Raw genomic sequence first — 15,009 nt, forward strand, 5'->3', positions numbered from 1 at the left:
ATGCAGAAACAAAGACAGTTCACACTGTATCCTACAATAAGGATAAGTAAATACAGTATTGCTTCTTTGAGACAGGTTTCATGCTGTGGCTGGCCTTGACTCCCAGCAATCTTCTTGTCTCTGCCTCCTAGATGCTCTGTACTTTTTTCTTTAAAAATACTATTGAATGGATGGAAAGATGGTTTAGTAGCTTGGAGCATATGCTGTTCTTGCAGAGGACCCAAATTTAGTTTCCAGAGCCTGCACTAGGTGGCTGATAATCACCTGTGACGCAAATTCCAGGGTAATCAGACATCTCTGGCCTCCATGGACACTGGGTCATACATGCACATATTCACCAGCAGATTTATACATGTATACATAATTTAAAATAAATGTTACTGAAGTGAAATGTATCTAACATAAAGCTAATCTTTTTTAAAAAAACAGTTTTGTGGAGCTTGAGAGACAGCTCCATGGTTAAGAGCACTTGTTACTCTTGTAGAGGACCTGGGTTCAATTTCCAACACCCACATCATGACTCACAACCATTCATAACTGCAGTTCCAGAGGATGAGACACCTTGTACTGACCTCTGAGAGCACTTAGCATGCATGTGGTGCACATACATACATGCTGGCAAAATACTCATAAACATAAAATAAATAATTATTAAAAATATTTTGGGGACAAGTCTCATTATGTAGTCCTAGCTGGGTAGAACTTACTGTGTAGACCAGGCTGCCATCAAACTTAGAAAACTGTCTACTTCTGTCTCTAGGGTGCTAAAATTACAGACACCTGGACCATAATTGATGATGATGATGATGAAATAGTCTGGCTATGTGGCCCAGGTCTGCCTCAAACTTGAGATTTTCTTGCCTAAATTTCTGGAATACTGGGGTTATGGGCATGTGCCAACCACACCAGACCAAAATTAATCTGCTAAAGTAAATAATTATGTAGTAGTTAGTAATTTACAATGTTGTCCAACCACATCGTTACTTTTAAAAAGGATTAATTTTTATCATTTATAATTATGTGTTTGGAGGTATATGTGCATGTACAAAGGGAGTGCTTGTGGAAGCCAGAAGAATGTGTTAGATCCCCTGGAACTAGAGTTACTGAGGAATGCGAACTATCTGCTGTGGGTTCTGGGAAGTGAACTGAGGTCCCCTGGAAGAACAACAAAAGCTCTAACCTCTCACTCACCTATCAAGCCCCACATGCCTTTACTCCCAAAACATTCCTTATTTATTTACTTACTTACTTATTTATTTTGTGTTTTTGAGACAGGGTTTCTCTGTGTATCCCTGGCTCTCCTGGGACTCTGTGACCACCTGGCATTCCCTTATTCTTAAATATTAACCTTTATTTATTAAGTAGTTTCTCCACATTCATTCCTCTCTGTAGCTCGTGGGAATCACTGATCTGAATTCAGTTTCTGTGGATTTGCCAATTCTTGATATTTCATATAATGTAATCATACTAAATGTGATATTTTTGTCTGGCTTCTTTTACTTAGCATAATGTTTTGGAAGCTCATCCATGTTTCAGCATATATCTGCATTTCATTCCTTTTATGTATGGTAACATGACATTTCATTTATCCACTTCCTCTTTTAATGAACATCTGAACCACTTTGTGGCTATGGTGAATCACAATAGATATTGTTCTTAGTTCATGTAAGGTGTAGAAACATCTAACTTTTCATGTCTTAATAGTTTATCTATGGTTTCCTTTATTGAGCAAATACTCATGTCATGTAATAATATTGGTCAGATTTTACCTTATAGATTGTGATTGTGATTTTTTTCTTTACAGCTTTACTTTAGTTAAACAAGATTTTATTCTTTATTTTATATATATGCATATATTTTTCTACTGGCTTTGGAGACCAGGCTGGTCTCAAACTCACTGCCTCCAAGGTGCTGGGATTAAAGGCTTGTGCTGCCACTGACCACCTATATTTTTTTTAATTTAAAAAATTGTATTTTTGTTATTTAAGGCATGTTTCACAATGTAGCTCTGGCTGTCCTGAAACTCATATGTAGACCAGCCTGGCCTTGAACTCACAGAAATCCATGTCCCTCTGCCTCTAGCGTGCTGGAATTAAATGTGTGAACCACCATGCCCTACTGTGAAGATACCTTTTTGAAAAAGAAATCCTTGTTATAACTGGAAAGATGACCCAGCAGTCAAGAGTACTTCCTACCCATCCAGAGGACCCAGGCTTTATTACCAACCCCCATGTGAATATTCACAAGTATTTATACCTCCAGTTCCCAGGAATCCAGTGCCCTCCTTTGGCTTCTGCAAGCACTAAGCAAGCACAGAACACCCATATATTCAGGTAAAATACACACATTAAATAAAAATAATTTTTGTTTGATTTTTCGAGACAGGGTTTCTCTGTGTAGCCCTGAATGTCTTGGAACTCACTCTGTAGACCAGGCTGGCCTTGAAGTTAGAGACCTGCATTCCTCTTTTCAGTATGCTGGAATTAAAAGTGTGTGCCACCACCACCCAGCTAAATTTTTGTTGCTGTTTGTTTTTAGAAATCCTTGCTGAGCAGTGGTAGTTCATGCCTTTAATTCCAGTATTTGGGAGATAGAGGCAGATCTCTGTGAGTTCAGGGCCAGCCTGTTGTACATAGTGAGTTCCAGGTCAGCCAGGGTTACATAGAGAAACCCTGTCTCAAAAATAAATAAATAAATAAATAAATAAATAAATAAATAAATAAGAAAAAGAAATCCTTGCTGAGCTGGGGAGATGGCTCAGCAGTTAAAGTTCACGCTGAGTTGAGCATGGTGGCATACACTTTTAATCCCAGAGGCAAGTTTTCTAATCTACAAAGCTAGTTCCAGGACATCCATGGCTACACAGAGAAATAATATCTCAACAAACAAACAAACAAACAAACAAACAAACAAACAAAAATGTCCATTGTTCTTGAAGAGGACCCGAGTTTGATTCTCAGTACCCTGGTGGGCTTCAGTAACTTCAGGGGGATCTGACACTTATTTTCGGACTCTGTATGCACCTGCACGGACCCATACACATACATCAGACTGAAAATCATAAAAATAAGTCTTAAAATAATCCTTCTTATTTATGGCTGCATATCCCATTGTATGTATTTGTGACATTCTGCTTGTCTATTTGTCTACTGATAGACATTTGGGTTTCTACCACTTTGAGCTGCTGCTCTGAACTTGAGTGTGTAAATATTCCTTTAAGACCCTCTTTTCATACTTTTCTGTGCTTGCTTTTTTGTGTCATAGTTCTTGTACACTTACCTTTTGTTCAATATACTGTACAGTGCATATGAAATAAAGAAAGACAAAAGTGAAATGATTGGCCAATTTAAAAATTAATTTAATGGGGAAATCCTCATCTTGCCTACAAAAGAATAGATAATTCATAGACTTATGCTATTTAATTAGTAGCCAGTAGCCACAAGATCTAAGGTGTATGATACATGATGGATACTAAAATTTTATTATGAAAAAATAATATAGACCCCTGACCTCTGGAAAGAGACTGCGTTCACCAAGTCTCCTTATCAGGAATTCACTGACCATCTTGTGAAAGCCCATACCAGAGTCTCTGTTCAGAGGACCCAGGCTCCAGCTGTTGCCACCACATAAGGGGTTTTATATAAGAAAAATAAAGTGAATTGAGTCTGTTTAAATAAAAAAAGAAAAGAAAAAATAATGTAGAATATCTCATTAGTATTTTATATTAAAATATAATACATGGTGATGTACTCTTGTAACCCCAGTACTTGGCAGACTGAGGCAGGAAGACTGCAAGGTTGTTAGCAGCCTAGTCTCCCTCCCTGCCTCCTAATTTTTTAAATATTGGAAAAATGTTGAGCTGAAATGATTTAAAATATATTGGGTTAACCATAATACATGGTTAACTTCATTTGTTTCTTGTTGTTTTCCTTTTTGTAGTGGAAATAGGAAAATTTTAACTATTTATGGCTAATGATAAATTTCTGTTGGACAATGCTAGAATTGTCAGTGAAGATAACAGTAGGCTTAGCTTAACAGCAATTTACAAAATTCTCAATCCAATTACAAAAGCCAAATGTCAGGGGTTGTAGAGATGGCTGAGCAGTTAAGAATACTTGGTGCTCAATCATGAGTACTAGAGTTTAGATTCTGGCACCCATTTTGGGCAGCTCACAAATCCCCAAACTCCATCTCCAAGGGGGTAGATGCCCTTTTCTGCACACTTCCTCACACAGAAACACATGCAGTCACACAGACACATACATACAGAAACACATACACAGGGACGCATGGACACAGGAATAAACGAAAATATTTTAAAAACTACAACTGTAAGTTCCCTCAGCTCAGGTCATTGGAGCCAGCTCTCCCATGAGGGTCAGGACCAATTCTTTTGCTGCAGTGTCCAGAAAGGGTCAGGGACAGCTTTCCCAGGGCCAGTGAAGGGCAAGGGCCGCTCAGTATGGCCTTCAGATTTCATCATCCATGGTTCCTATGGACCCCTGTGGCAACACAAGCCACAGACATCAACACAGCAGGACCATGGTCCTAGACATGCCTCACCTCTCACCAAGGGTGTGGGAGAGCAGGCCCTGATGCCTGGGCATAGGAGAGCTGGCTCAGCTAAGGTGGGTGGCCCTAGCAGCCAGGACTGACCAGCTCAACTACCACGCAGTCCCATATCCAGGGTCCCGAGGTGGCCCACTCTAACATCTGTCCCATCTATGACCTGCTGGAGCTCGTGAATGGACTGGTCCTGCTGAGAGATACCTGAAGGACATCTGTGACTTGCAGCAGCCTTGGGAGATCTGAGAACAGTTTTGGTGAGGGTCCAGTGATGATGGTGTGCCAATAACCAGAGGCCTTGAACCAGACCAGTGACTCACTAGAATGAACATTTACAAGTAAAACCACAGGACATGTGTGACACACCATGACTCCCATTAACACTATGAATAAAGAGGTGGGAAAGATGGAGGAGCGAAGTGTTTTTGATTGTTCGGGTATTGTTTGATTTTTTTTTTTAAATTTCTTTTGAGGGGTGATGTGCTGTAAGGGTGAAGGGCAGATATGGAGGAGCTGTAAAATGAGCAGAATTGGGATTCATGATGTGAAATTCACAAAGAATCATTAAAAATATGTTATAAAAATAATAAAATAAAAAGCAAAGATGTCACACACGACCAAAAGCTCACTGCGTAAAACAATACACTAATGCCGATTTGAATACTAAAGCTTAGGATTATAGTCCATAGGGAATGGGTTCTAGGAGTCCCTGTGGATACCCAAATCCCAAGATGTTCAAATCCCGTGTGCAAACTGTTATAATGCTTTCTGTGGTCTACATGCATCCTCTCATACACTTTAAATAGTTTTTGGCTTGTATGTGATACCTGACACAAAGCAAGTACTGTCCAGTTATAGGGGATGATAAGGGCAAAGCTTGTACATACTTATTGCAGACATTAAATTTTTTTGCTGGGCCTGGTGGAGCATGCCTTTAATCCCAGGACTGAGGAGGCAGAGGCAGGCAGATTGCTGTGAGTTCAAGGCTAGCCTGGTCTACATAGAAAGTTCCATAACAGCAGGAGCTAGTCAGTGAGATCCTGTCTCATAAACCAAAAAAAAAAAAAAAAAAAAAAAAATCACCCCATAGTTGGTTGAATCATGGATACGGAACTCATAGATGTGAAAGACCATATTAAAAATGATGAATAAACGGAGTGGGGAGGGTACCACAATGATCAGATGCTAGATTCTTTCATTTATACATATATGGGTCTCAAATTGCCATTTCTACCTTAATTTTGACAATTGGAGAAACGTCATGTGTTTTTGGTTCTAAAGTACATAGTTCTCATTCTAATGGGTTCTGGATGAGATTCTCATGAACAGCATGGGTGAGATGAGAGAGAAATCCTTCTGGATACTAGGGCAATGGGGCTGGATGTTAGGGTGGCCTAGGACATATAGTACAAATAGCAGCCACAGATAGTTTCAGGAAGTAGGGAAAATGACAAATGTCATTTCTTGGTTCCCTTATTGCCTTCTTCTAGACATGTGTAGTGGTGGAAGGCATAAGTTTTACTTGTGCCCTGTAGCTTGGCACAAGAACAGGAAGTAATGTAGACTGATCCACCCTCTCCCTTCCACGACTAGTCACTTCCAGATCCTGACTCATCTCTCCACTGAGTCAATTCATAGTAACAAGTTGGAAGAGAAAAGACATGTCAGGTACAGAGAACAATAGAGGTCAGTACTTTTCTGAGGCAGGAATGAATCAGGGTGGCTCCACTTCCCATCTCTACTCCTCCAGCATTTTACTTACAGGTCCCCTCTGACTCCAGGTCAACCAGACAGGTAGGGGTGGAGAGAAGGACAAATTCATTCAGTATGTTCAACAGACTTAGACCTCAGCCCAGCTAAACTAGAGCTGTGCATCAAGTTCCTTGCACAGAGAGACCACTCTTTCTATAACCCATTCAGGCAAAAGAACTAAGGCAGAGTGCTCCTCCGCATTTGCATGGAAGATGTCAAGGCTTTCTCCATGTGGTGTTATCTGCTGAAGTTTTCCTTCTGCACCTTTGTGGGGAGTGCCTGAAAGCAGATTCCTCCCTTAGTCCTGTCCCCTCACTCATATAGAACCATATATAGTCTTTAGGGACTAGCTTGAGAGATGCTTAAAAGTTATTGCTGCTTATTTGTAAGAAGAATTTTCCCTACCATTCATTTCCCAAAATAATCACATGGAAACTTAATTTTTTTCTTTTTGAACAAGACAGGTTTTCTCTGTGTAGCCCTGGCTGTCCTGGAACTCACTCTGTAGACCAGGCTGGCCTCGAACTCGGAGATCTGCCTGCCTCTGCCTCCCAAGTGCTGGGATTAAGGATGTGTGCTATCACCAGCCAGAAACTTAATATTAAATATAAATGCTCAGCAATAGCTCAGGATTATCACTAACTAGCCTTTACAATTTAAACCAACTCATTTATATTAATCTACATTCTGTCACATGGTGTTACCTCTCTCTTTCAGCTTGCATCTCCTGTTTCCTCTCTGTCTCACTGGTAACTCCTCTGACTCTGTCCTTCTTCCCAGCATTCTCTCTGCCCCTAAAATCTTTCCTAGCCATCGGCCAATCAGTTTTTTAATTGACAATGAGAGACATACATATTTACAGTATACAAAGATTGTTCCACAGCACTTATTTGGTTGGGAGGGGGTGTTGCACATGCACATGTGTGTGATAAGGTCTTGCAATATAGCCCAGACTGGCCCTACTAACTCATCTTCCTGAGTAGCTGGGACTACAGGTATTGCCCCCCATTCTTGCCTTGGTGCCATTATTTTATTTTAAATGTTTTATTCATTTTATATACCAACCATAGTTTACGCTTCCCCCTTCTCTTGCTTTCCCCCACCCCCATCCACTCCCAAAAAGGGTAAGGCCTCCCATGGGGAGTTAACAAACATTCAGTTGAGGCAGGACTAAGCCCTCCTCCCCACATCAAGGCTGAGCAAGGCATCCCACCATAGAGAATAGACTCCAAAAATCCAGGGATAGATCCTGGCCTCGCTGCCAGGGGCCCCATAAACAGACCAAGCCACATTACTGTCACCCACATGCAGAAGGCTTAGTTTGGTCCCATGTAGGCTCTTCGGCTGTCCATCCAGAGTCCATGAGGTCCCATGAGCTTGGGTCAGCTGTCTCTGTAAGTTTCACATCATGATCTTTATCCCTTTGCTCATATATTTACTCCCCCTTTCTTCAACTGGACCTGACAGCTCTGGCCAGTGCTTGCCTGTGAATCTCTGCATCTGCTTCCATCAGTTACTAGATGTAGATTCTGTGATGACAATTAGGGTAGTCAGCAATCTGATTAGAGGAGAAGGCCAGTTCAGATACCCTCTCCACTATTGTTAGGGGTCCTTGTGGGTTCCAGGGAATTTCCCTGGCACCAGGTTTCTCCCTAACCCTATAATGACCCCCTCTATCAAGACTGCTCTTTCACTGCTCCCTCTCCATCCCTCCCAAAAACTCGACCATCCTGATCCCTCATATTCCCATCCTCCATCACCTTCCCTCTACCTCCTCAGCCCCCAGTTTACCCAGGAGATCTCATCTATTTCCTATTCGCAGTAGGATCCATGTGTCCCTCTTAGGGTCCTCCTTGTTACCTAGGTTCTCTGGGGGCCTTGGTACCTTTTTAATGTCAATTGTTTTCACAATGGCGTATTCAACACTAAATTGTGCCTGAAACATTATCAACCGTGTCTCTTTAAGAAAGTTCCATTTATCACTCTGAAGTCTCACTGCGCAGGTGCTCTAAAGCTCCTCATTAGGAAACATGAACTTCCCTGAACACCATCAGCCAGGGGATGATTACAGGGACATGGAAAGCTGCCTCATCTGTCTGATACATTCTCGTGCTTCGTGTATGTGGGAAAATGGTAGTTACTAGGAAGCTGTAAGTTGGAGCTTAATTGCCTGTGCTTCTAGGGCCAGGTGTGAATAGACTTGATCAGTTTATTAGATAACTGAGAAATTCTTAACTATTTGCAGCAGAGAAATGTTAATAGGATTTTCAGTTTGGTGTAGGGGCAGAGAGGTGGGTGTTCTTGGTAAAAAGAAGGAATGGTTGAGTAGAAGCAAAAAAGAAACATGTGTCTCCCTGAAAGCTGAGGTTTAATGAGGAACCCACATACCTTCCTCAAGCTCTACCACAACCCAACATGCAGCTTACATCTCTTTATTTGTAAACAAAGGGAGTTTTATACTTCACTTGAGTGTGAGTTTACCCACACTCTACCAATTTCAAAGATATGGAAAAGTACTTCAACACTTACAAAAAATTATTAATATTTTGGGAAATTTTTTATTGTCTTGCCTTTTTATTATTGTTTGATTTTGATACAAGGTCTTTACAGCCCAGGTTATCCTAGAACTCTCATTACATAGCCCAGGCTGGTCAGGAATTTGTGATCCTGCCTCAGATTCCCTAGTAACAGGATTATAGGAGTGAACCACTATGTTCAATTTCTCATCACTTTTCTTTGTGTAGATGACATTTATACTAGGAGATTTGGCTGTACCCTGCACCCCCCACGCAAAGTGAAGTCCTACCTGTTCTGGAACTCACTCGGTAGAACAGGCTGGCCTGGAACTCACAGAGATCCACCTACCTCTGCCTCCAGAGTGCTGTGATTAAAGGTGTGTGCCACCAATGCCTGGCAATTTTTTTACATTAATAGTATTTTAAAATAGGCTTCCTGTGTTGGTAATATTTTTAATGGTTTCATAACATTTTGGAGACTATGGGTTTCCTTAATTCCTTTGTCCTTTTTTTCACATGATGTTTGAAATTCAAGTTTCTTCTTTTACAAATACAAATATCTCTACCTATATTTATCAAGAGAAGACGAGCATGGAAAAGAAGACGGAGAAGATGCGAAGAGGTGGGAAAAGGAACAGAAGGTTACTCCACATAGCAAATGCAGATCCTGGTCGTGGTGCTTAGGCAGGCAGAACTGTCGCCATCACTGCAGAGCGAGATGCGGAGGAAGCCCCTCCCTGGGACTGCGGATTGCAAGGCTACTCCCTTGCCACTGCAGTTTGGCCTTGGCCTCAAGCGGTCTCTGGCGCCCCCTGCCGTTCACGCCACAACCCTCAGTTTCTGGTACCCCACCCTCCTCTCCGCCCCCTCCTCCATTTTGCATCTCCTGGGCTTTCTCCTGGCAGTTTCCTACCCTGCTCCTTCCAGACCTCTCGCGTGTTAATTTCAGGGTTCTCTCCCGCAGACACTCTTGCGGAACTAGTTGATGTCACTAGGCGCAGAGGAAATGGACAGACCAAGAGAAGCCCAGAATGGCCAGCAGGGCCAAAGCTCCAGGAACCCTGCATTCTGATTCTAAGAGGAGGTGCCAAGAAGAACAGAACATTTAGGGGTTTGATGATTGTGGCACTTGTAGCGTTATGGATTCCATTTCCCTACATGCAGGCATAGGTCTCTGGGCACTGCGAGTCGCCGCAACTCCTTGGTTCAGGTCACCATAAATGCCTAAATGGCATCTCAAGATGGTAAGACAACTATTCAGGAGACAGCAGAGGGGGTTGTTGGTGCTAGGAAGCAGTCTCCTCCTCCCCAAGTCTTTTTCACCAGCTAATAACTCTCCCTATTTATTTTGCATCCCCTTTCCCCTTTTTCTCAAATCCAACCGAGTCTAGTTCCAAAATCTACTCCCAGGACACACGCTCACACTCTGCCACCAGTGCTGCACAAATCTGGTAGGAAATCACCCCAAGTGGTGATTGCATCTCACCTAGAATCATCCTTTACCATGCCTCTATTTGCACGGACCAGACTATCTCTGCTGCCACCACAGGTGTGTTTTTCAGGCAGGAGACATGACCCTCAGTATACAAATATGAAGACTCATACCAAAAAGCACCAAGCTACTCCTCTAGGGACCCCAGAGTCCTAGAACAGAGGGCCAGTTCACCTGTGGAGTTGCCTGGAGAGAAGGGAAGCTACCAACACTGGAGCTATAGAATCCAGCCAAGACACTGATTCACTAGAACATTTTAGATCTCCAAACTTAAATGCCTGACTGGAGCACACAAAGACTTGGGATCCACACACCTATTCTCATTTATTCTTCTACCAACTGAGCTAACTAAGTCATCTTCATTTGTGGGTTTACACATTCACATGAGTAGTGATTTTTGGCCATTGAAATGCAAAGAAGACCTGCTGTAAGTTGGGGGTGGGAAGGGGGGTGTTACCTTTCTTGCACTTCATAAAGGGCCATGGCTAACACTTTATAGTAGTTAACACAAAGAAAGCACAAAAAAGTTTCATCATAGTTTAACTCCAGTGTTGCTGGGGGAATTGGGGTTCCCATTTGGATTTTTAGTCTCCATAATAAAAGAAGTTTAAAACAGACTGGGGACCATTTTATTAGTGTTTAAAAGAAACACAATAAGTAGGTGGGCTGTAATCTTGCCAGCTGCCAAGCAAAGGGAGAGTCAGGGTCTGAGAAAGCTGGCATGTTCATTGATGAAAGTCAGCATGGCAGATAAAGGAATTTCAGAGAGCAAGTGAGAAAACCCAGTGTTTGGAAAAGATGCTTAGGCTTTTGGCCAGTGTCCAAAAAAGAGATAGAAAGGAGGGAAAGTTATACTTTTTAACTAGGCTGGCATGGCAGAAACTCCTTGAGGAGGGGCTTTTGGGATGTACGCACATCACTTCTTTAAGGAAATTTTTTTTTTTCCTATTTTATTAGCCTGCCCTTTGGCAAATCAGCTTCTTGAGACATGGTTTCCTGGCCAGGTGATTGACAGACTCAGTTGGATTAACTCTTATATTGGTTGTGAGCCACCAATGCCTGGCTTTGAGGCCCCTTGGCAGCTATTAAAGACTCCCACCATCAAGAATGATACAGTAAGGGTCATGATCAGGAAGTTCATGACTGTCTAGTTCAGAGGAAACAAATGATCACTGATGTCCATCACCCTGGGGAGGCGACAGTACCAAATCTAGAAATTTAGGGAAAGATAGCCAAATGTACAAAATCACACCAGAAATTATTTTGGTGGTGGCAAGATGACTGGCTTTGGCATGATCTGTGGTCCTTTAAATTATGCAAGAAAAAAAGGAGCTTAAATACAGACTTGCACAGCACAACCTTTATGAGAGGAAAAAGACCTCGGAAAAATAGTGAAAGTAACATGAGAACAGAATGAGGAAGGCCAGGGGGACTGCAAAGGCCAATGTTGGTGTTGGCAAAAACCAAAACAAAATAAAACAAAAGGAATATTCTGTGAATACTTCATCAGCTATGATGATGCAAATTTCTAAGTAGACAAATAAACTAAAAATTTCCAAGGGAAAATCGTTTAAAAAGTTGAGGCTCTAAAATAACTTAGGAGATGGGCCAAAACTAGGGCATAGAAAGGTTTAGAGTCTTCAGTCCTGCCAGGCTTTGGAAGTGGAATCAAAGGCACCCATACTAGAGTAAAAATGCAGCAAAACCATGTGAGTGTAGATTATAAACACAAGGAGCTAACATTAAGGCAGCAGTTGAGTATACAAGGTCCCAAGATTAAAATGTGTCACTCCTAACATTATAATGTATGCAAGCTGTCTCTGAAAACCCAGAGATCAAATTCCATAGCTGTTCACCAAAATGGGAGGGTGTCTGGACTGGAGACTTTGTCACATCATCAAGTATAGCTTCTAGGCATCTTGACAAAAGAAGACACATGAGAAGAAACCAGACCAGAAGCCAGAGTCCCCACATTTGGAATGTTTGTTCACTGCCCAGGACAGAACCAAGGCCATAGCTTCTGACCAAGGACAAAGACAAGAATGTTTGCCAGAATTCTGGCCTAAAACTGCCTGACCAGCTTTTATCTCCTGTCTTCATTGAGGACAGCCTTCAAATTCAAAACCCAGGTCCTCAGGGTGAATTGTCTGACTTTAAGGGTTGATTTGTATTTTATTCATCTGTATTTCAGGCAAACTGGTACTGATTCATCATAACACAGTCAAGTATAAATGATGTTTAAAATCTTCTTTTAAAACAAATCTAAAAGGACAAAGCAGGGTTGGCAAGAAGCTCAGTGGGCAATGGCATTTGTTGCCAAGCCTAGCAACCTTAGTTCAATTCCCAGGGTTCACATGATGGAAGAAGAGAACTGGCTCTCTAGAATTATCTTCTGATCTCCCACATCCTTGCCCTCAACACATGTAATATATACTTGAATGCAATTTTTAAAAAAACATTGTAGTGATTCTTTGTGGATCCCACTCATCTCCCCACCCCCTCACTTCTGCCTTTTGCCTCTGAAACCTGCCCCCAGAACAAAATTTAAAAGTAAAACAAACAACAAACAAAAATTGGCATGGAAGCTTTAATGTGGCCCAGTGAGTCACAGAGTTCACCCTTTAGTCCATATATCTTTACTTGTAAGTGTCCATTGCAATGAGTCATTGGTCTGGTTCTAGGCCTTTGGCTTCTGCTTATTACTACTGGGCCCTCACTTTGGACTACTCTTGGATGTCCTCTTGTTGTCATGTGTCTTGTAGATCCTGTAGCTTTGGATCTGCAGGTTTGGACTCTTTACATGCTTCAGCAGTTCACAGATGAGGTGGGTGTTGAAGTGGGCTCCCTCATAGTCCTGGTTCTGGGCCTGGGTGGTAGCTGGCTTCATCACCCGGATAACTCTCCCCCACTGTTACCACCCAGGTGACCTCTCCAGGACTGCTCTGACTACCTCACCCAATGTATCAGTCAGCAAGGAACAGGGCGCTTCTCCTGCTCTCACACCCTCAATCCAGCTCACCCGCACTCATACCACCCAGGCCAGCTCTACTGTTTTGCTCAAGGGAGGTGCAGGGTCTGCTCTCCCGAGTGCTGCCCCTGGTGGGGGACAGTGCCAATTCTCCCACTGTCATGACCTCAAGGACAGCTCTTCCACCCACCAAATGCAGCAGATGGTACATGGAATGGGAGGTCTCTCCCTCACCCACTCTGTCATATGGAAGATGAAGGGTGGGGCAACTCTCCCATGCATATTCGATGTACTGGATCACCAGCACCTCTGATTATCTGCTCCTCTGCCAATGGGGTCAGCTCCACTATGCTGCCCAGGCTAGGTGCAGGGCCTACTCTCCCAAGTGCTGCAGCCAGTGATGGGCAGGACCAGTTCTCCCACTCTCATGTATATGGCAAGCAACAAGGAGCAAGGGGGTTATCTCTATCTCACCTATTTCACTGCATGACAGACCAGGGGGCTAGCTCTCCCACTCTTACTGTGCTGCCCTGGGGAGGTACATGACCTGCTCTCTAGAGTGGTACAGTTAGGGAGGGGCAGGGGCAGTTCTCCCTAGTGCTGCAGACAGTGAGGGGTGGCGCCAACTCTGTGCAGCTCTATCCTCACTGCTTTCAGTGGTAACAGGAGCCATAGACATCAACACAGAACACAGCTGCAGCAGGGCCAAGGACACAGACATGGCCCCTGGCAGCAGTCCAGGCCTAGAAGACACCATGGCCCTGGGGGGCAGTGCAGGATACTCAGATCTGCATGGCCCTGGCAGAGGTTCCACCCTTGGACACTAACCTGGCCGTAGGTGGCAGCCCAGGCCCCTGATGTCTGTGTGGTCCTTAGTGCCATGGACATTAGTATAGACCCCAGCTGTACTTGGACCATGAACCCAGACATGGTCCTTGATTAAAGTCCAGTCTTGGATGTCACCAAGGTCCTGGTTGGTAGTGCAGATCACTTAGGTTGGCATGAACCCAATGACAGCATGGCCCTTTAGCTTCCACATGGTTCTGGGTCTGGGTCCAGATCCTACGCATCTGCACTGCCTTCCATGAGGACAGGAGCTTTGGCCATCAACACAGGTCCTATCTGCAACAGGGCCACAGGCCCTGCAGCTCAGGCCTGTATGACACCCTGGCTCTGGGTGGCAGCACATGATATTCAGGTCTGTATGGGCCTGGCAGCAGCACAGCTCTCAGGCACTAAGAAAGCCACAGGTGGAGGCAACTGTCTTGACTGAAACTGAACAACATAGTCATCACACCATCAGGCTATGTATGAGCTAAGGACTCAAAGAACAAATCCACACTACTAGAATACGGATGGATTTCCACCACATGTTTCACCATGGCCTCCAAAGCAGTGATGGCATTTTTTCTGGAACACAGAGTAGCTGGAGATTACACTCTGCAGTGCTGGTGGAATGGGATGTTCTGGGCCTGGTTGACCCAGGCCTGGGTGTACAGGGTCTGAGTGTTCCAGGAATGGTCATTGCAGATCTGGCTGATGCAAGTTAAACTGTTTTAGGACTGGGTGCTCTACATGGGAAGGCTTCCAGATGTGTTTGCCAACCCCTCCTTGGTTACTCAATGATGGTCACCATCATGAATGACACAGTTAACAACTGGACCAAGAAGTTCATGACCAGTCATCTACTTCAGAGAAAAAAAAAAATGGTCACT

The sequence above is a fragment of the Phodopus roborovskii genome, unplaced genomic scaffold (assembly GCF_943737965.1).
Source record: "Phodopus roborovskii unplaced genomic scaffold, PHOROB, whole genome shotgun sequence".
Lineage (NCBI taxonomy): Eukaryota > Metazoa > Chordata > Mammalia > Rodentia > Cricetidae > Phodopus > Phodopus roborovskii.